Here is a 19,419-nt window from a genome sequence, read left to right on the forward strand (position 1 = left end):
CTATTCTAAGTTCTCACTTGAAAGCATTAATATTTGAAGTATCCAAGACTACACTCCAAGTACAGTTTGTGCTGCACTGTTTTATGAGTAATCACCCACAGGTTAGTAAAAATCACAAGAAAACTTTTCTAACCACATGGTCTTCACTGCTAGTTAGATGTTTAATCCAAAAAACACAGTAGCCCTTAAATTAATGTCTAGGACTATTACTAAGGTCTATGCCATTAGATTAGCAGCTGCACACCAAAACCCCTCTCTTGGACACTTGGACCATAAAGGAAGGGTTAAAACAAATTTTAAGAAAAGCAAAGCCCTACAATGTGCACAATATTTTAAAATTCTGCAAAATACCATAAATTATCTCAAATAAGTGTGGCTCCAGCGTGACAGGGGGAGTATAGGCCACTGGCTGCCTTGAAGTGGAAGATTACACTGAAGTCTAACTGGTAAGAAATTCAGAAATGGGTCCGAGTATGGGAAGCTCTATGAAGGCCTGGGTGCTGGGGGAGTGAGCTAGTGAGGGTCGGGGTCCAAGTGCAACTGCTTGGGGATCAGTGAGATAAAGGGCTTGGAGGGGTCCAAGTGTAGAGGATAGAGCTTGTCAGACTGAAAATGCAACGGGCCTGTTTAACAAGGAACCTCAGCTACCGTCAAGATGATGCCACATGCTGGGAGCCTGCTCCTCCTCCACCCTCTCTCCCCAACCAAGATTCTCCTATTCCCTTTTCTTCTCCATCCATTTCTCACACCCATATTCCTCTCTTCCTCCCATCCTCTTACATGGCCCATTGCCTCATTACCCCACCCCTTCTATACTCAGCTCCACTGTTGGGCCTGGCACTCACTGTTGCACAAAAAAAGAGAAAAGCTCCCAGAACAGAGTGATCTTGACTAGTTCTAGGGTCCAAGAGGCAACAATCAACCTCTTTCAGCTTGGCAGCTCTCTGTTTGCAGAAATGGGGGAAGGAAGGGGGAAAACCAGTGGCATAACCCTATCTGCTTTCCATACCTTGCCTTTGGGGAATGCACACACATATACAGGTTCCCTGCAGAAAAGCATAGGAATTCAGGTGAGGGAGGTTTTTTCTGCAGGCCCAATCAGACAGAATCCCCTCAGGAGTGAGTGGCATATTTAGTTGCTCAGCTACTTTTACCTAGTTGTGAAGAGCTTGAAGTAGGTTTCTCAATGAAACAGCTGTCCAACTCAGACTTTGCCTACTACTACAAACTTATGTCAGGATAAACTGCATTGCTCAGGGGTGTGAAAAATTATACTAACCGATCCCTTGGATTAGACAGTGCTATGTTGATGGGAGGGCATCTCCTGTCAACATAGCTACTACCTTTCAAGGAGATGGAATACCTACGCCAACCGGAAGCTTCCTGTCACCATAGGTGACATCTTCACTATTCCAACATCACTGTAATTGTAAACAAATCCTAACTTACAAGAAGGTAGCATTGTAGTAATTTGATTAAACCTAGTAAATACCAGAATCTACTCTTAGTTTTATTTCTCCAATGCATTGCATTTTATCAGACATTCAATATGCTTACAAACTTATTGTCTTACCTCTCTACGTTTTAACTCTGATGTTCAGAAAAGCAGCATTTTTTAAAGATTCCTCAAATACCAAGATACTCAAGTTGTGTTAGTTTTAGACTAACCAGGCTGCATGCTAAAATGGTATTTTAATACCATTTTAGAAGCTCAAAACCCCTCAGGTCCCCATCAGTAGCACTTCAGGCACTGGAAATCAGTTTGATAAAGAAGGTAGCTTAAGTTAGCATAGTATTTTTTGTAGAAAAATCACAGACAACCTTAGATTGTTTGAGTATGATTACCAAGTTCCTAACCAAGGTTCCCTTTAAACTAGCATTATGACAGCACTCTTGATAGATCACAGTGAAACAAAAGAGCCTTAAAAGTCAATTGCTCACTTGCAAAAACGTACTACCACCACAAATACCAATCCATCCCTTAATCCTAGGGAGAGATACAGGCTTTGTAGATGAATGATCAGAGTTACTTTAAACTAAGGGGGGGGGGGGGGGGAGGAAAGGTGCTCAGTGATAAAAGGAGTATCAAAAGTGAGTGCCAGCAGTTCTCTTCCACCCCTCTTTTCTTTCAGTGTCTTGGGCCTCCAGCTGAGTGCCTCTGCTGACAATACAAGAGCAGGAAGAATCTCTTACACATGCTAGGTCTTCTATAATTACTGAATGATCAATCAAAAAACTAATTTCTTAAAAACTCATCTCAAGAGACTGGTACAGATTTAAAAAACTAGTGTCATCATACCTACGGTGAGACACTCCTAGGCAAGCAGGATTTATAATCCACGCCATCTTCAATTTAAAAAGTTAAGATGCAAGTTCCTAGTTATTCGCATTCACTTAGCTATTTGATATACCCCTTAGCAAATACAAGCTTTTGGTTTGAGTTTCCAAAACTTATGGTTACACAGGGAAAAAAGTTAGATATTACTGACTTGGCCAAGACCTTGTCTAGTCTATAAGAGTGTTGAAAAATGTAACAGATTTAACCTTGCTTAAATTGGTTTAGCATGTTCAATAAGGGTTAAATTTGTTTAAGTTCACACTTATTTAACTAGATCAATTTAAATAATTGACCAGTAAGACCAGTTAAACAGTTCTGCATGCCTGAAAAGGCTTGTTTATTTTGAAAAGGTGTTACTCTAAATCAGTTTAGTTAAACCAAAGCAAAGCCATGTGGATACACTTTAGTTTAAACCTCATTTACTATATTTTAAACTTATACCCATTTTTCCATCTATTTAAACTGAAGTACACTTCATTTTATCCAGAGAAAGACTATGAATGGTGTTTTCTCCAGTTTAAAAAAAGAAGCTGGAGACACTCCATTGGTTTTAGACAGTTTAAGTGTGAAAGCAGCCTGCAACAATTGCTAAAATATTAACTGCTGACTTCATTTTTTTTTTAATTCCACAATATAGAATATGCATGTTTGATCAACTTTTTTTTTTAAAAACAGATTTTTAACATCCAGCCGTTTCTCAAACTGAAAGTTGCTTCCCACATCTCCCCAGCTTTTAAAAGCCTTAACTACCCCTTATACAGAAGAGTGGTGCTGTAGCACCTTGACTGAAAAAATGAATATAGTATCATGAGCCTTCATGAGCACAACCCACTTCTTAGATCAGTGGTCCCCAACGCAGTGCCCACGGGTGCCATGGCGCCCGCTGGGGCATTTGTGCGTGCCCGCCTAGTGACCAGAGCCGGCCCAGGTGCGCACAGCGCATGCACGGCCCCTGCCCCCAGGCATGCGGCAGCCCCAAAAGGTTGGGGACCACTGTCTTGAATGGAGCAACCACTCAAACTTCTGTAAATGTTATGTATCAGTAAAATTGTTCAGTACATAGATTGGGGCAATGTACAAGTTAGAATTGAGTTATGTGAAACTTATGATCCCTCTCCCCCTCACACACCTCTTTCTTTAGGCATTCCTTTGTAACAATACAGCAGCATGCTCTAGAGACCATTTCATGCCTGATTTAATACCAATAAAAATTTAAGTTTGAAAATGAGGCAACCCCATTCTACCCAAGAATATTAAAGGCAAGAATGGGGAACTTTTTTGCTTCTGGGGCACCCACCCACAGAAAAAAAAAAAATCAGTTGCAAGCCACACACAATTGAGAAGCAAACGAAAACAAACCCTCACCAATATGGCCCTGACTGAGAAGGAGAAAGACACTCCCCACAGTCCCTTCTCACTCCAGAGCCTGGGGGGAGGGGTCCCAGCCTAATAAAGGCAGTTCTCACTAATACCAAGATATGTTTTTTTTTTAAAACTGTGGACTTAAAAAGAACTTGAAGCGGGGAACTTCTCCCCACTGCTTACTTCCATTTGTGCAAAAAAAATTTTTTGTGCAACTGAAGAGCAGGGAATGGGAGGACTTAGAATACAATTTCCTACAAGCGTCCATGACTTTAGTGCAGAACAGTTATATACCAGGGTGACTTATAGCAGGAATGCCCTGCAGATTGCGCGCTCCAACCGCAAGGTGTGGTAGTGCGGAGGGGTGGGGGGAGGAGAGAAGAGGGGAAGATAGGGGAAGCTGGAGCACCAATGTGGGCTCCCCAATGCTGGGCCCTACCTGCCATGAGCCTCAGGGGCTGGATCCAGGCAAGGTGTGGGCCACCTCTGGCCGTTGGAGTTCCCCACTCCTGATTAAAGGAATCAGACTTATGGACACTGCACTAGCTCAATAATGAAGGGCCCACAGGATTGAACACTGTAAAAGCAGTTCCCTTGAAAAAATAACTCTTGGACACATGTATATTAAGTTACTCAGCGCTGTGTTTTACTTAATATATCTACCCTCTCAAGATAGGTAACTGTAGAAAAGGGTATTGGCAACTTGCTCTATCTTCCACTTGCTTCCCTATCCTATTAGTGCTAGCAAACTTCTCTAGACTGACCCATTACCAAGATAGAGATGATAATTGGGGAAGCTAATACCATTAGCTCACAGACATCTAACTCTCCCCACCTCTAATATAATTAATTCACAGACACTTACCTTCCTTCCCCCCCCCCCATCCCCCTCCTGTTGTGAAATGTGATTTGTCCTTTTCATATTTGTTCATTTTTTTAATTGTATCCTTTGGTATATATGGTTGTGACTATTTTCTTCCACTACTTGATCTGAGGAAGTGGGTCTGGCCCACGAAAGCTCATCATCTAATAAACCATCTTGTTAGTCTTTAAAGTGCTACATAGTCCTGTATTTTGCTTCAGCTACACCAGACTAACACAGCTACATTTCTATTACTATTCAGACAGCAAGACCTTATTACATATACCCAAATGTCTATCATTTTAGAAATCATTTGATAGCTAACAGGATAAGGTACAGAGTGGCACTTCAAACTACTTAAAACCATATTTAATGCCTCTACCAATACAGCTGGGTGAAGTTTTTCAACAAGTGGTTTATTGGCTGGAAAAAGTGTCAAACTCACTAATGTTATGTTTACTCCTTTTTGGGCAGTTTGATCAAGATTTTGAGTGTCAAAACGTTGACTTTCTGGCCTGCAATCACCAAGTGATTTGCTAAGTAGATGCAGAGCTAAAACTCACAAAACTAGCTCCAATGGTTGGGTGACTTACCAGGAATATGGAGGCCCAGGTTAGATTCCTTTGTTTCTCCAATAATGGATATTTGAACTTGGTCTCCCTGGCTGCAGGAAAATCCCATAGGCATCAAGCTATATGAGTTATGGAGAGGGGAGGGAGGATGGAAGGGTGGGCAAACAGTGGTCCTCCATCCCTCATGAGACACTTTCACAGAATATATAGCCAATGGTGATGATCATACATATGGGCAATTTGTAGTATTTGTCACAACAGTGATGAATCATTGAGACAAGGAAAGAAAAGCCAACTGAAATAGCTCTGTAGCTAGGGTAGTCTCTTACACTGTGGAAAACCCAAGCTCAAATGCCTTCTCCACATCAAGTACAGGGGAAGGGGAGGGCAAAAACTACTCCGCCCTCCCCCCCACCTACACCACAGGTGAATACCCTAAATGATAGGCTAACACATAAAGTCATCTCTTTACCCTCCAGCCATCTGAGGAATCTAATAGAGATGTAACATTAGAACCGTTTGAAAAGTTAACCAATAAGCCTGGGCTTATTGGTTACCATGAAGAGCTACATGCAAGCTCCTGCCCCTTCCCGGGGAGCCAGCTGCCACTACATTGCAGGCTTTGTACCAGAACAAGCAGCACGTGAGAGCAGGAAGCTCTCTGGGAGTGAGGCTACAGGCAGGAGCCAGCTGCCACCCCACACTGCGAGTACATGTAAATGTGGAACCACTGAGATTTCAGTAGTTACCCAATTGCCCCCTTTAACATCCCTAGAATCTAATCTTTTGCTTTAGGAGGAGCACCTGAAATTGAAACAAGAAATGTCTAGGTCTGCTCAAACTAGATGTTTTCTGATTTACTGGAAATTTTAAGAAGTGGTTTTGATACAACCCCCCCCTCCAAAAATTGGAATTGCCAGCAAACTGAAAAAAAAAGTGTATTAATATAGGTCTACTTACTAATGTTCCTAATGGATATTTGCCCACAGGAGAGAAGGAAAAAGAGCACCCTGGAGAACTTCATGAGAGCCCTTTGGCAGAAGATTAGAAAGTTTTTTGGTAACTATAGAGATTTAAGATTGCATTTAAATGTCTTAATTTTAATTCTATTTACAGACTCAAGCATTTGCAGACAAAGGAACTCTCATCAACAATGACACCTGATCAATACATGGGCACAAGAGGATTAACCAACACTACCAGTGCCGTGATCAGTGCTATAGGGAAATCAGAATTTTTGCCTTATTGATCAAGATCAAGTAGATGAAAGCATCCAAACAGATATTTAACACATTCTCACTCCAGCCTTCAACTCAAGGGGGAAATTATGTAAAGTGTTTGTACACCAGCTTCAAAACTCTGAGAAAAACACCATTATTATTGAGGAAAGCCAAGAATCACGGGGGGGGGGGGGGGGGGGGGGGGGGGAAGAGAGAGAGAGAGAGAGAAGCATAGCCTATCTTTATTTTAACTGGAGATATTAGGAGCAAGGCTGCATTAATTCATCACTGGGCCCTATTCAACTTAACATCTCTGCTGCACTGGGCTGGAAAAAGCGTAAGGCAGTAAGTGGGAAGTGAGTCCACTTTGCACCTCATGCTGCAGCAGCAACTTCTCCATCAGACAGCACTACTCACTCAATTATAGCCTGGCTGCACTTCTATCATTGCATTCTTTTATGCACTCCAAGTCACCTATGCACCAAGGTTCTTCAAGGTATTAATCACAAACCCCTATATTTAAGTTGTGTAAGACTTCAGAAGTGATGTCTGACAAGCCAAGTGGAATATTTCAGTAAAAAAGGCATATGAAGCGAAGACGACAAAAGATCAACATGACCATTCAGCATCTCGATTCTAACAACCTGAGAAGCATATAGCAACAGTGGCTAAATAACCCCCTCTTTTTAGATATTAAGAGTAGTGAAAAGTTTGTCGGTCAAGTATTTCTGTTCAGCACTGTTGGAATCTGAGGCAAATAGAGTCCCTGCTCCATAGATCAGACACTGTACACCAGGTGATCAGAACTGAATAATGTAGTATTTTCTCTTGCCATCTTATCTTGAAGTGAAGGTGTAAGGTCACAAGCAATGGTAACGGATTATAGGCTCCATCTATGCGTATTTGGGGGTGGTGAATATTTTCTATGCCTATCTGGTGATTATTGTATTCATAACTGTGATATAACAAAGTATTCCACCTGTAAGTAACAACTTGGAAGGTATCAGGTTCTTGACACATCTGCATGGATGAAGGGCCATGTCTCAGTTCATCTGAAAGCACAAGTAACATCCAATCTATAAAGGACTGTATACATACAAGATTTTGTATGAATATAATGTGTATATTACACACACTGTATATTTAAAAATCCTCAAAACATCACTGTAGGGTTCAAAGTGATACTATAAACTTTATATTTAGCCTTCCCAAGTAATGAAGTAAGCAGTCTCAGGTGCTTCAGAAAGTAGTATTCTTCCAAGTCAGTGTAAAGCCAATATGCCTGGGAGTCACCGATGCTGGGAGTCACCGATAAAAAAAAAAAAAAATCTAATTTTCAAAATGGATTTTAAGCAAGCTCCTAACAAATGGGGTCCAGCAGGAATGTCAAATATTTGGAAGCAAGAATGGAAGTTTAATTATGGACTGTAAATCATGGCACAACTTCAGAACTAAAAGCCTCAAACATAATGGAATGCCAACTGATATCAGGAAGAAGTTTGAACAGAAATGAAGGGGAGGAGATGGTATCCATTTAGAAAAAAAAAATCTAGCTATTGTTTCTTCTGTACTATGCCACATTCATCAGTAGATATACATCCTTATTTCTACCCTCTCTTCCCATCACTCTTCCTTATTCTTTAGACTACTATACTCTTCTCTTCCCTGCAGGAACTTCCAACTCTTAATCTAGTGAGTTCCACTCCTACATGCTATCACCCATGAAATCATTAAGAAGTTAACACTGACATTTTGTACCACCATTTGGCATAAAAAAATCAGACTTATCAAGGGCAGCAGAATTCATTCCTACAGACATCCTCAAACAATTACTTAGGCAGATATAACATTAGTTTCACTCAGTTCAAGTTGGAAAGGGTGTCTGCAGTCAAAGGGCTAGCAACTCAAATGTTAGTTCTTGTATTTTGGAAAAAACCTACTACTGTTAGGAAAGCTACACAAAAACATCATGGGGACCAGTCCCTGCCTATTGTTTGGCATCTGATGTAAGAGTTAATGATCTCATGTATAAACATGCTATCCCAGGTACAAGGCAAGTTAGATGACTGAGTCTTCCTAAGTTCTGTCACCATAATGCATTCATTGTATAATCCTTCCCCCCCACCACAATTTTATGTCATCTAAACTGCTGTATAATGTTGCCGTGAATTGCTGTTCCATGTTCCACAGAGATACTGAATCCATTCTTATTCTAGAGACAGACACAAGTAGATTGAAGATTGAGTTAGTAGTGCTCAGGTCCCCTTACTATAAGTTGCGTGGTTTAAAAAAAAAAAAAAAAAAAGTAGGCCACAGCAACTTTTGTCTTCTCCCGTCCCCCAGAATTATTGTTTGGCAAAGACAGAGGAATGGCGAATAAGAAAATAATCCTAACACCTTATTTTAAAAATCATGGTCCAAGTTTCAAGAGTGTGTCACCCATACAATATTTCATCACTCAAGGAAATAAGTAACAAAAGTGATCTTATGTAGAATTTTCAGTGTTAATAATTCTAAACAAGCCACCTGATTTTTAGATTGAAGCACTGGGCTTTCAATAAGCAGCAGTATTTATTTCATTGTAAAGCCAGAGGGATAAAACAGGATAAGCAGTAGATATTTCCCCTTATTTTAACATTAACCAATAGTGTAACAAAATGAAAGAACCTGGTATCTTCAAAGGTGAAGTTATTCAGTAAGGTAAATCAGTTTAAGGTTATAGCTCTCAAACGCATTCCAAGATGAGCAAGTTCTGGGACCACCACAGTAGATTACTAGAAACTGCTAATCTCAATTCATAAACAAAAAACCACAGTGATCTAGTTGATTTAAAAACACACACAAGGATAGAAAGATGTTTGGTTATGGGATGTTAATTCAACAGTTTAATTTATCCATCTGCTTCTTTTACAATGGATTTATAGAAGCAAGTTCTTAAGATTAGTAGAGCCCAGCTGTTATAAAATTTTAATTTAATACGGTACTGGATCTCTTTTTTGGAGCAAATTTGTTGCCAATCTCTTCAGTTAGCACATGAGAAATTCTCTTGTCATATCGTTTGGCATTTATAATCCTAGAGACAAACAGTCTGCTTACCCTCCTCTGTTAATTTACTTTGAGCTGGAACCTGTTTCAGTTAACAAAATAAAATACATTTAAGAATATGCATCCTTTTTACATTTCATCATTTTAAGGAAAAACAGTAAAGTACAATAATGTATTCCCTGAAAAATCTATTTAGAAATATTCATTATATGAAACAAGATTGAGAATTTCTTAGCTCACTTTTGTAAATTTACTAAATTAGTGGGTAAGCATTTTAATGCTGGTTTACTGTAATACTATACATTTTTGAACAATGTAGGTATCACTTCTTGTTTGTTGCATGTTTTTATTGAGATTAATATTCACCAAAAATTTGCACCCCCAAATATCTGAAGTTTAATATACTGAAGTCAGTGACATTTCAGTTGTCTAATAGAGTAAATATTAATAGCATTAAGCATTTGTTAATGAGAAAATTCTGAGCTTGAGAAGACTACAGATTATCTTGTACATCTATGCCCCAACACAGAAGACTATGCCATAGGAAATACTTGACTGTTTTACCCAATCCAAGCAGTGTAATTTCTAGCACATCCCTTAGGTATACTGCTCCCAAGTCCTGTAGTTCCTTAATTATATGGGGTGGGCTTTGTGCTAATTTTAAAGCTTTTCCTTCACTCTTATCTCAGTTCTCTAGATCATATTACAGACTCACCTCAATTTCTTCTCCTTCCTTATCATTCCCATCTTTTGAATACTGGTAGGTTCTCTCTGCCTTTTTGTCTAGCCAAATTGTACATGTGTTGTGTACGTTTACAATAGGAAGAGCTTCAAATGCAACACAACTCTAAACATAATGAACTTACAAATTTACCTTAGCGGGGTCTTACAGCATTTTTCCAAAGTTCAGCCAAAAAAACCTATTAAACCATAATGCAACAACTGAAATCCCCAAATGTAACAGCTGACCGGTTCTACCTATATTGCCTATGAATTAAGAGATAGTGACACTAGATAAGACTCCACTTTAAATTTCTAAGCACATTTTAGGTAACCGATGAAGATCATGGTAATACTCAGAAAAATAGTAATAATCAGGTAGAGCACAATTTCCTATAAATTATAGCTCACTTGCATCAAAAGTGAAGATCAGTTTGTAGTCTCAATTATTCACAACAAAAGCAGCATATTTGACGGTCTGCTCAATAGGAATTTAACTAGAATAGTAAGGTGTTGCTGTTAAGAACTGGGATACAATGGCATACTGCATAGGGGGGAAAGGTGTTTTTCCTCACATTAGTGGTGGTTTGGCCATATTAGTCCCCTACTACTTGAGCACAACTGGAAATTTTACTCATGTGAAAAGCCCCAACTACCATCACAGTAGCCCTCTACAAGTAAAGGGAAACGAGTAAGCACCCCACAGTGCTGGCTCAAAGTCTACACTTTCACATACAGTATTAAAGGCAGGGATTGTTTTTAAAAAGCTATTTTTGTGCTCTACTATTCAGTGAATACCTCTACTTATGCACTAAAAAAGTTTCCATTCATTATGCCACAAGTATTAAGGTTTAGTATGATGGAAGCCATTTCTGCCGAGACTGTCACAATGGTTTAAGGATATACAAAAAGTTTATCACTTATTCCAAATATCATAAATACAAAATGTGAACAAGTTTCTGAAAAACTTTCTAAATAGTGATAAGTTGTGCAGAACTAGCTATAAGATAGCACTAAGATGACAGTAACTTTCTAAATGCAACAGAAAAAAAATTGCAAATAAAACTATTATGGTAATTTAAATTTTTTAAACTCTCAACTACAGAACCTGCAAACATTAACTGAAAGATACTGTGTTTTAAGATAAGCTCCCCCCACACACACTGCTGCATTTCATGTGTGAGTACAAGTATTCTGTTTAAAATGAGATATTAATTTTGAAATGGTCAATCTTATTTGGATTTCACTCCCAAAATATGCTTTATAATTTTGCTGAGAGACTTGAAGAGTCTACCAGAACACATTTTTGGGCCCAGCTACTAGTTACCCCTTCCCTTAAGCTAAAGGGCAAGATCTTTGAATATAATTAAAGCAATCCAGGTTCACTTAATGCTTTGTTTACAAGATAAGCTTTTGAGTTCGATAAGTAGCTTTTGAAAAAAATTACCCAAAGTTTAGTTTTATGCTGAAGGCACCACACAACTCATTTTTAGGGTTGGTTCTTTTGTCTGTTTTGTTGGGGAGGGAGGGTTAAGTCAACCTAAAATACTTCCAGCAATTGTTACTGTAGATCTTTCACCTTTCTTAAAGTTTACAAAAAATGAAACAAAAGACTGAACACTGAAACTTATTACGCTGTAACAATTTATGTTGAGTTTAGAACACTGTCCTTAAATTCACACTCACGATGGCTGTGTAGAGCATATTAAAACTGGCAACTATTCAGAGACCTTACATTAATAGCTAGTCAAACAGACATCAGGGACATTTCTTAGCCTCAAATGTCCTAGTTTTGTCAAATTAAAGAAGACACTGCTAGTTATTTTAATAATCACTTACATTGCTAGGGAAAACTGTGATAAATGAAATGCCTCCCAAGGTCATGGGAACAAGCTTTAGCAGCTAGGTTTCCAGACAAGCTTCTTCCTGAAATCCTATCAGGCTTCCAAATCAGTAGGGAAAATAAAATTGCTCAGATATGAGTGACAATATTTTCAGTCACCATCTTCTGAATGCCCCACATCACCTCCAACTCCAGAATGAAAAGCAGTCCCTTCTGCTACAGGCAGCAATCATCCTCCAGTATTAAGGCCTCTTCATAAACTCACGTGGTATAACATCCAAAGGTGACATACATATAATAACCATTTGGGCTGAAGATGATAGTGTCATACAAGCACCACCGTTAGAGGCACTTCCCGCTACTAACTGGGACAAGCACGACACCACCGTGCTCATACAAACGCCCGCCCGCAGGCTGCTGAAAGCAGCCTGACTGGTCCTCCCTCTATTTCAGAGGCGCTGCACAGATGTCTTCATCTTTGTCCAGAATCGATATACACAGACCATCTAGCCATTAATAAATGAGAACAGCGAAACGGCGGGTGGGGGAGTCTGCCTCTTTGCCTGCTCTCAACTAGCCCGGACTGGGGAGTCGCTTACGAGACAAAGCTGCGGAAGGCAGGGGAAGAGGAGTTTGCGGGTGTAACTGCAAAGGCAGAGACCCCCTCGGCTACAGACTCCGTCTCCCTCACCCCTGGCCAGCGGAGGCTAGCTGGCTCCGTGCAGGGCTGGCAAGCAGGCTGGCTGGGGATGATCATGCTGTGCAACAGCAGACGACTAATCCCAACTACTTAACCCGGCAGGGAACCAGGGGCTAAGCACCACCTATGGTGTGTGGACGAGGGAGGGGGAAAGAGACTCACGGTGCCAAAAGCACCTCTGGCCGCACGCGGGGGGGGGGGGGGGGGGGAGAGGGAGGGCGTCTGGGCACCGCCTTGCTGCCGGGGGCAGGGGCAGCCGCGCCAATCACCCCACCCAGCATGATATGTCACAGCAACGCCGGCGCTTACCCCAAGCCCTCCCTAGGGCAGCCCGAGAGGCAGCCACGCCCGCCCCGCGCGGGCGCCCTGGCCGGGGGGAGACCCCCGCATCGGCCGCCTCAAGGTCACGGCGCGCCCCGCATACAGCTCGGCAGCAGTGTCGAGCGGCCGAAAGGCAGCCCCGGTTCCGCGCCCATCAGCAGCTCAGCCCCAGCCCCCGGTGGCTGCAGGGGCGCTCCCCCGCCGGGGGCCGGGCCGGCTGATGCTCCAGCTGCTTACCTCGGCCGCTGCCGAGCCGGCGCCGCGGGACTCACCGGGAATCTGCCGCTACCACCCGCTCGGCGCACAAGGTGCCCGCGGTCCCCCGCCCTGCTCCAGCGAGCCGCCCCCGCCCTGCGGCGCCCTCCAGACTGCGGGGGAACAAGAGGGGCTCCCGGCCCCACCCCGGCAGCGGCTCCTCACAGGGAAGGAGCCAACACTCCACGCTGCGGCTCGGCCCCCGCCAGCACCGGCTCAGCAGCACTCGCCGCGCCGCGGAGCACCAGCCCCACAGAGTAACCGCTACCGTCTCCTAGCGGGGCAGCCGCAGGGCGGAGCGGCCGGGCCCCCGCCACTCACTCACTCACTCACGCGCTCGCTCCTCGCCGAGCCGCCCCCTCCCCACGCTGCAACCGCCGCTTCCTACCCCCTGTCCCGGCGGTCACATGACGGGGTCTCGCTCGGGTGAAGGGGCTCCAGACGTGCGGCGCCTTCAATGGGGGAGGAGAGGGAGGAGCCTCCGGCGGGAACGGGGAGGCGTGGGCGGGGCCAGTCGCTCTCCCCGCCTCCGCCTGTCCGATTGGCTGCTGGGGGCTGACGTGCTTGTTTCCATGACGTGTGTGGGCCGGGCCGAGGCGTTTGATGGGGCCCGGCGGGCTCGGGTCGGTGACTTTGCCGTGAGCCTCTCTCCCGGGAGGAGGTGGGTGTGGGGCGCTGCTCTAAGCCCCTCCGTCGTCCCCGTGCCTGGGGGCGGGGGGAGCAGCTCGGGCACGGGGGTAGCTCCCTGCGCGGGGCCGGTGGGCAGTGGAGGTGCTGATCGCGCAGGTAGCTTGTTGCACGCAGGGGCAGATGGGGGAGCTCACCGGGCAGACGGGGAGGAGGGCAGAGGGGGGGGGGGGAGCTCCTTGCACTAGGGAGGGAAGCAGCAAGGGGGAGCTCCCTGCACAGGCGGGGCAGAGAGGAGTAGACACTCTCAAGGGGAGCGGGTTATGCAAGGCGTGCGGAGGAATTGTGCGGCTCACCAGTTTCAGGGCGTCGAAGAGTAGAGGGGATACCCTTGTGGGGATTGAGAACAGGCCGACTACCAGCGCCAGCCCTCCTTCCCCCTTTGTTTCCAGCCGAGGGTGAAATAAAAGTACAATGAAGACCACACTCCAGAAAGTAGCTAGTTAAATATCCGGTCGCCCCTGCTGCTGCCTCGACCGCATGAATGAGGGACGCTTCAAACCAGGCTGAGGACGATTGATTGTACATAAATGTCTCTGAAACACAAAATCTCTCCCCTCCCACCCCCAACCCTAGAGGGCGAGGACTGATTTAAATTTCATTCTCGGTGAGGCAGCTTTCCTCCTCTCTCCCTCCTCCCCCCCAAGGCAGGTCTGCAAATCTTTTCTCTGTTCCATCGCAGCAAAACCAGAGGAGGTGCCTGGTGTCTATCCATTTATCGTTCTTTATGTGTAATTTTACAAAGAAATGCTCCAAGCTACCGTAGCCTTATTTGTATTCTATTTCTTAAGGGAAATTTTAGATATGATTTAAGTAACCTGACTGGCCGTTTCAGAAGGCATTAATTACCTAATGCTCTGCCTCTACCAGTTTGTTTCTTAATAATGCTACTGTATATATTTTTTTAGGATCTCAAAGCACTGTAAACATTAAGGAAGTCTCTTAAAACCTCTCCTCTATAATATAATATATCCATCCTTACCTCTATTTTTCAGATGTGAAAATTGAGGTGTGGAATTTATATCAACATTTTCAAACATAAAGTAATTCTGACTGCTCAATCTGAGTGCCCAATTTCCAGTACCTCAATTTTAACTTTCAGTGTTGTAGATCATTATCCATAGTGCTTGCTGAAGACATTTTGGAAGGTGTGTATATTCAACACTTTTCTATGTCAAGCTCTGGAACTCACAGGACAAGGAATATTAGTGGAGACTTGACAATCTGGGCCTAATGACGCCACTAAAGAACACAGGAAGTTGAGGCAGCTCAGCAGTGGGAACAAGCTCCCAGAAGTCCTGACTTCTCCTTCTCTAACTCAAGTATCAGAGGGGTAGCCGTGTTAGTCTGAATCTGCAAAAGCGACGAGGAGTCCTGTGGCACCTTATAGACTAACTGAAGTGTAGGAGCGTAAGCTTTCGTGGGCAAAGACCCACTTCGTCAGATGCAACTCAGTAGATCATTCTTCTCCGTGAGAATGATCAATAAAACACAATTATTGCTATATGTTCTAGCTTGTGTTATTTGAATTTTCATTTTCTTTTGGACACAGTATCAACCTCTCTCCTGGGCACATCAGTGGAATGAATGGCCAGCTGTGTAGTCCATCAGATTCTTTTAACCAACCATGAATACCCCATCGCTTCATAGTTATTGCTTAAATCCCACAGCTATTCAAAATTCAATGTTGAAAAAGAAATTAAATGTAGAAGCTTATGTAATGCTAGGGGTGAGGGCCTGAGAGGTGTAACAGAATCTAGAGGGTTAAAGCAACTCTCATACAAACAAAATCTAGTTCATATAAACCAGCCCACAAGGACCAGAAAATAAATAAATCATTCTGACTACATTATCAACATTCGCTTGGTTATGCTTCATTGTCTGTTATTCTTCCTTACCTGAATCTGTGAAGCAGCTGCAAAAGGGCTGCTAACAGTAATTTGCCTCTGTCCATGTTGAAGGCTGCTAAAAATATTACTTTACCCCACATCTCTTGAGGTCAATAGAAAAATCAAAACAATGAAAAAGACAAATCTTGCAGACTAATAGGTCTTTTTTTTCTTGCATTTCTTCCTAGAAGAAGACAATATAAACACATAAATAATAAGAAATGCTGTTGCATTCCATCTGCAACTCACTGTTCTCATATGTACTGATCATTGTGGCTCAGCAAGACTTCCCCCAGACACCTGAAAATTGCATTTCTAGATACAGTTTTATGAGGCTTGCAAATGTGTCCTGCGCACCTCTGCCATGTCTCCTAGCTCTTAGCAAGAGAAGAAGAAAAAAGCTAAGCAAGCATGTTCTTATGATTAAGAGACTGAGTTCTGGTTTCTGCACAGACTGACGTGTGAAACATAGTGTATGTCGCTTCAATCTCTATGATTCTGTTGTCCACCCATAAAATGGAAGTAATTCCCATTTCCCAGGGATCATATGACATTACTTAATTTTTACAAGATAATGAAAGCCATAGATTTTTCATAAACACAAAATATTAGGCTCAGTCACTGTACCATTATTGTAGTGCTGATATGTATTTTATAGTAAAGTACAAGAATAATGTATACAAAATATAACATGAAGAGTGGTGGGGAAAAGTTTTTAGTGCTTCTATGTTCCTGCCCGTTTTCCTGAGATACATTACATTTAAAAATACACACCTGCAGTCCCCCTTCGCCTGTTTCTACCACGCTAACACTAAAATTTTCCAAAGATGCCACTATTTTTTAGTGCCTGAATTTTTGAAGCCTCAACTTCAAATAAGACTTGTAAATGCATAGACCTACACTGATTCATTTTCAACAATTTCTGTGGTAATGCCAAAATAAAGCATTGGCATTTGTTTTCAATTGATTTTCTCAGCACAGTCCCACAAATGTTCCTGACCACTTTTTGCAGACTACTCTAGATTAGACTCCTGTTCTCTCTGTGCTCCTGCTTGGAGTATCCCATACAGCAATTTTCCTGTAAGTCTTGTACCTATATATAATTCCTCTATCTCGCTGCCAGGCATTATTGTATGTGATGGTGTGGTAGCCATGTTAGTCACAGGATATTAGAGAGACAAGGTGGGTGATTGACCAACTTCTGTTGGTGAGCAAGACAAGCTTGAAAACTACACAAAGCTTTCCTTCAGTACTAATATTTCCCTTGCAGTACTCAGAAACTTGTCTCTCAAAAACTTGTGCCTCTCTCCAACAGAATCTGGTCCAATAAAAGACCACCTTGTGGTCACCCACCTTGTGTCTCAGAAATTAACAGCATACAACCTGTCAGAGGTATCCAATTCTCCGAGAGCAAGGTATTTACATACAAACTATTCTCTGCTTTTGATACTGAAACAGATTGATTTCTTTCATAAACAAACATGAACAACTCTCCCTTTTGTTGAAATTTTAAATGAAAATGTAATTAAAGAACTGAACTTCAGAAACTGATCAATTCTAGATTTTTTTCTTTTATTTTCTGTTTTATTTCTGTCTTTCCTTCCTCCCATCATTTTCCTCTGCTTGTTTCTCTGATTCTATGGTATTGTCTACATCAGGCTTTTTGCTAAAAAATGTTTCCCACCATTGTTACCCTACCTCCACTAGGGATAAAATGGCAGGAAAACTAGTGCCATCTCTAGTTACCAATGTTTTAACCAGTGTACAACCTGTTCCATTTAGACCTGCTCTTAAGCTGTATAAAACTACAGTGCATGCCTGGAAGCCTGTCTGTGCTGGCACTTTCGCCACTGTGAACTCTAAACTGCTGGTAGCAACAGTGGAACATTTTGAAAGACAAGGCCAATGTGGATACAACCGAACTATAACTCATTGTGCATGAGGAGAAATGTTGATTCAATGGGAAGAAGGAGGCAAGGGCATGTTAGCAACATATAACAAATCCAGTACATATGCACTCAGTGAACCTGATGTCAGTTTTAGACCAATGGCTCTGACTCTGAAGGCCAGTGGCTTTTTCAAGTGGCCAAATCTGTAAGGGTTAATAAAAAATGGGAAGTAAGCCTTAAAAATAACCAGACAATGACACTTTGTTCATGAAAACATCCAGGATTCCCCAACTCTGGTAGTGTGCTGTAAGGACAGCAAAAGTAAGAGACATTCAGTGATGATGGGGACAAAGGTGAGGAACTGGGAATATTTTTTAATTCTGAGGGGCTATTCCCACACTACTCCAGAAGACAATGTCAGAATCACCAGGCAGCTGCTGAGGCAAGCACAGATACAGGCTGGAGCAAAGGCTCACTACTGTGGGAAAAGCAGGGGCAGGAGTAGTGTGTTGAAACTACTGGCAATAGAAACATTTCCTAACAAGTAGTGACATCAAGGAAACCAGAAAGATTGCTTCCCTTAGCTTAAGAGTTATATACATGTGCTCTGGGATCATTTGGGTGGGTCTTCATTTGTGGATGGGCTGAACCCTGGTTGAATGGGGTGGAGTTTATAACAAGATTTGCAGGTGATGGCTCATCAAGTTAAACAGGCTCCTGCTCAGCGATAATATTATGCACAGGAGATGAGAGACCCTCTGCATAAGGAATAGTACTCTTTATTATGAGTGATGTGAGTGGATTGGATTGGGTAAAAGGAAAATGGGATCTGTGAACTGGGTCGAGTGATTTAAAAGGCACAAGCATTGTTGTAAGGATTGATACAAGTAACTTGAAAGTTTGTGTATTCCCCTCTTCCCCTTGTCAACCTAAGCTCTTTCTGGTTAGCAATGAATTAATACGGTGTGGGATGCAACCCAGTAGCTGAACAACTTCTGAAAAACCAAAGACCTGCTTCCTTCTCAAAGTGAACAAACCCACAATCTCATATTCCGCTAGAACCATTATGACGGGATTCCCACTTCTGCTGCATAGTTCACTCTAGGTCATTTGTTATTATGTTGGTGAATAAAGGATGGACATTCTTAAGCTTCTATGAATCTCACAACTGCCCAATATCATTGTGATCTACAACAAAATCTGTACTGTTATAAAAGGGGAGGGTCCATCATGCTGTCTGTCACAGGGAACATTTGAGAAGGCTTGAGAAGTTTCTAGGGGGAGGCAGGCCCCTTGCCCCACCTACAGCCCCATCTCCTCTGCTGAGGTCCCACCCCCACTACGAGGAGAGGAGGAGCAGCACACTGAGCATGTGTCCGTCCCCCCCCATTGGGAGGGGAAGAGCATGTGAGAACTCCAGCATCCCCAGAGCAGCGGGGAGGGAAGTGGACACAAGAGCCCAACCCCCCTCCTCACCTCCAAGAGTAGTGTGGAGGGAAAAGGATGCAGGGGCCCAATCTCTTGCCTCCTCCCCGAGAGCAGCGGGAAGGGAAAAGTCTGCATGGGCTGAACCTCCCTCCCCACCAAGAGCAGTGGGAAGGGAGGACGCCATATGTGTGCGCCTCCACCATCATGGGGAGGGGAAGAGCACATGCGCCCCAGCATCCCCGGAGCAGTGGAAGAGGGAAGAGGACATAGGAACAGTTTTATTACCAT

The 19,419-nt window shown here is 42.9% G+C and overlaps 1 protein-coding gene and 1 long non-coding RNA gene across 8 annotated transcripts in view; one reads left to right on the forward strand and one right to left on the reverse strand.

Annotated features, from left to right (window-relative positions):
* ATP2B1 (ATPase plasma membrane Ca2+ transporting 1) overlaps positions 1–13,747 on the reverse strand; it is a 119,872-nt gene extending 106,125 nt beyond the window's left edge. For 2 of the 7 annotated variants that reach the window (XM_075932896.1, XM_075932887.1), the window contains exon 1: positions 13,627–13,747. The gene's annotated coding sequence lies outside the window, so the exon portion shown is untranslated. Of the gene's footprint in view, positions 1–11,958; positions 13,179–13,220; positions 13,548–13,567 lie in introns of those variants that run through there. The other 5 variants (XM_075932895.1, XM_075932893.1, XM_075932892.1 and 2 more) reach the window with 5 other exon arrangements.
* Positions 13,748–13,789: 42 nt separating this feature from the next.
* On the forward strand, positions 13,790–15,429 carry LOC142830131 (uncharacterized). The gene is made up of 2 exons (XR_012905096.1): positions 13,790–13,899; positions 14,318–15,429. It is a non-coding gene; the product is annotated as an uncharacterized LOC142830131 (long non-coding RNA).
* Positions 15,430–19,419: the final 3,990 nt, after the last annotated feature.

This window comes from Pelodiscus sinensis, chromosome 1 (assembly GCF_049634645.1).
Source record: "Pelodiscus sinensis isolate JC-2024 chromosome 1, ASM4963464v1, whole genome shotgun sequence".
NCBI lineage: Eukaryota > Metazoa > Chordata > Testudines > Trionychidae > Pelodiscus > Pelodiscus sinensis.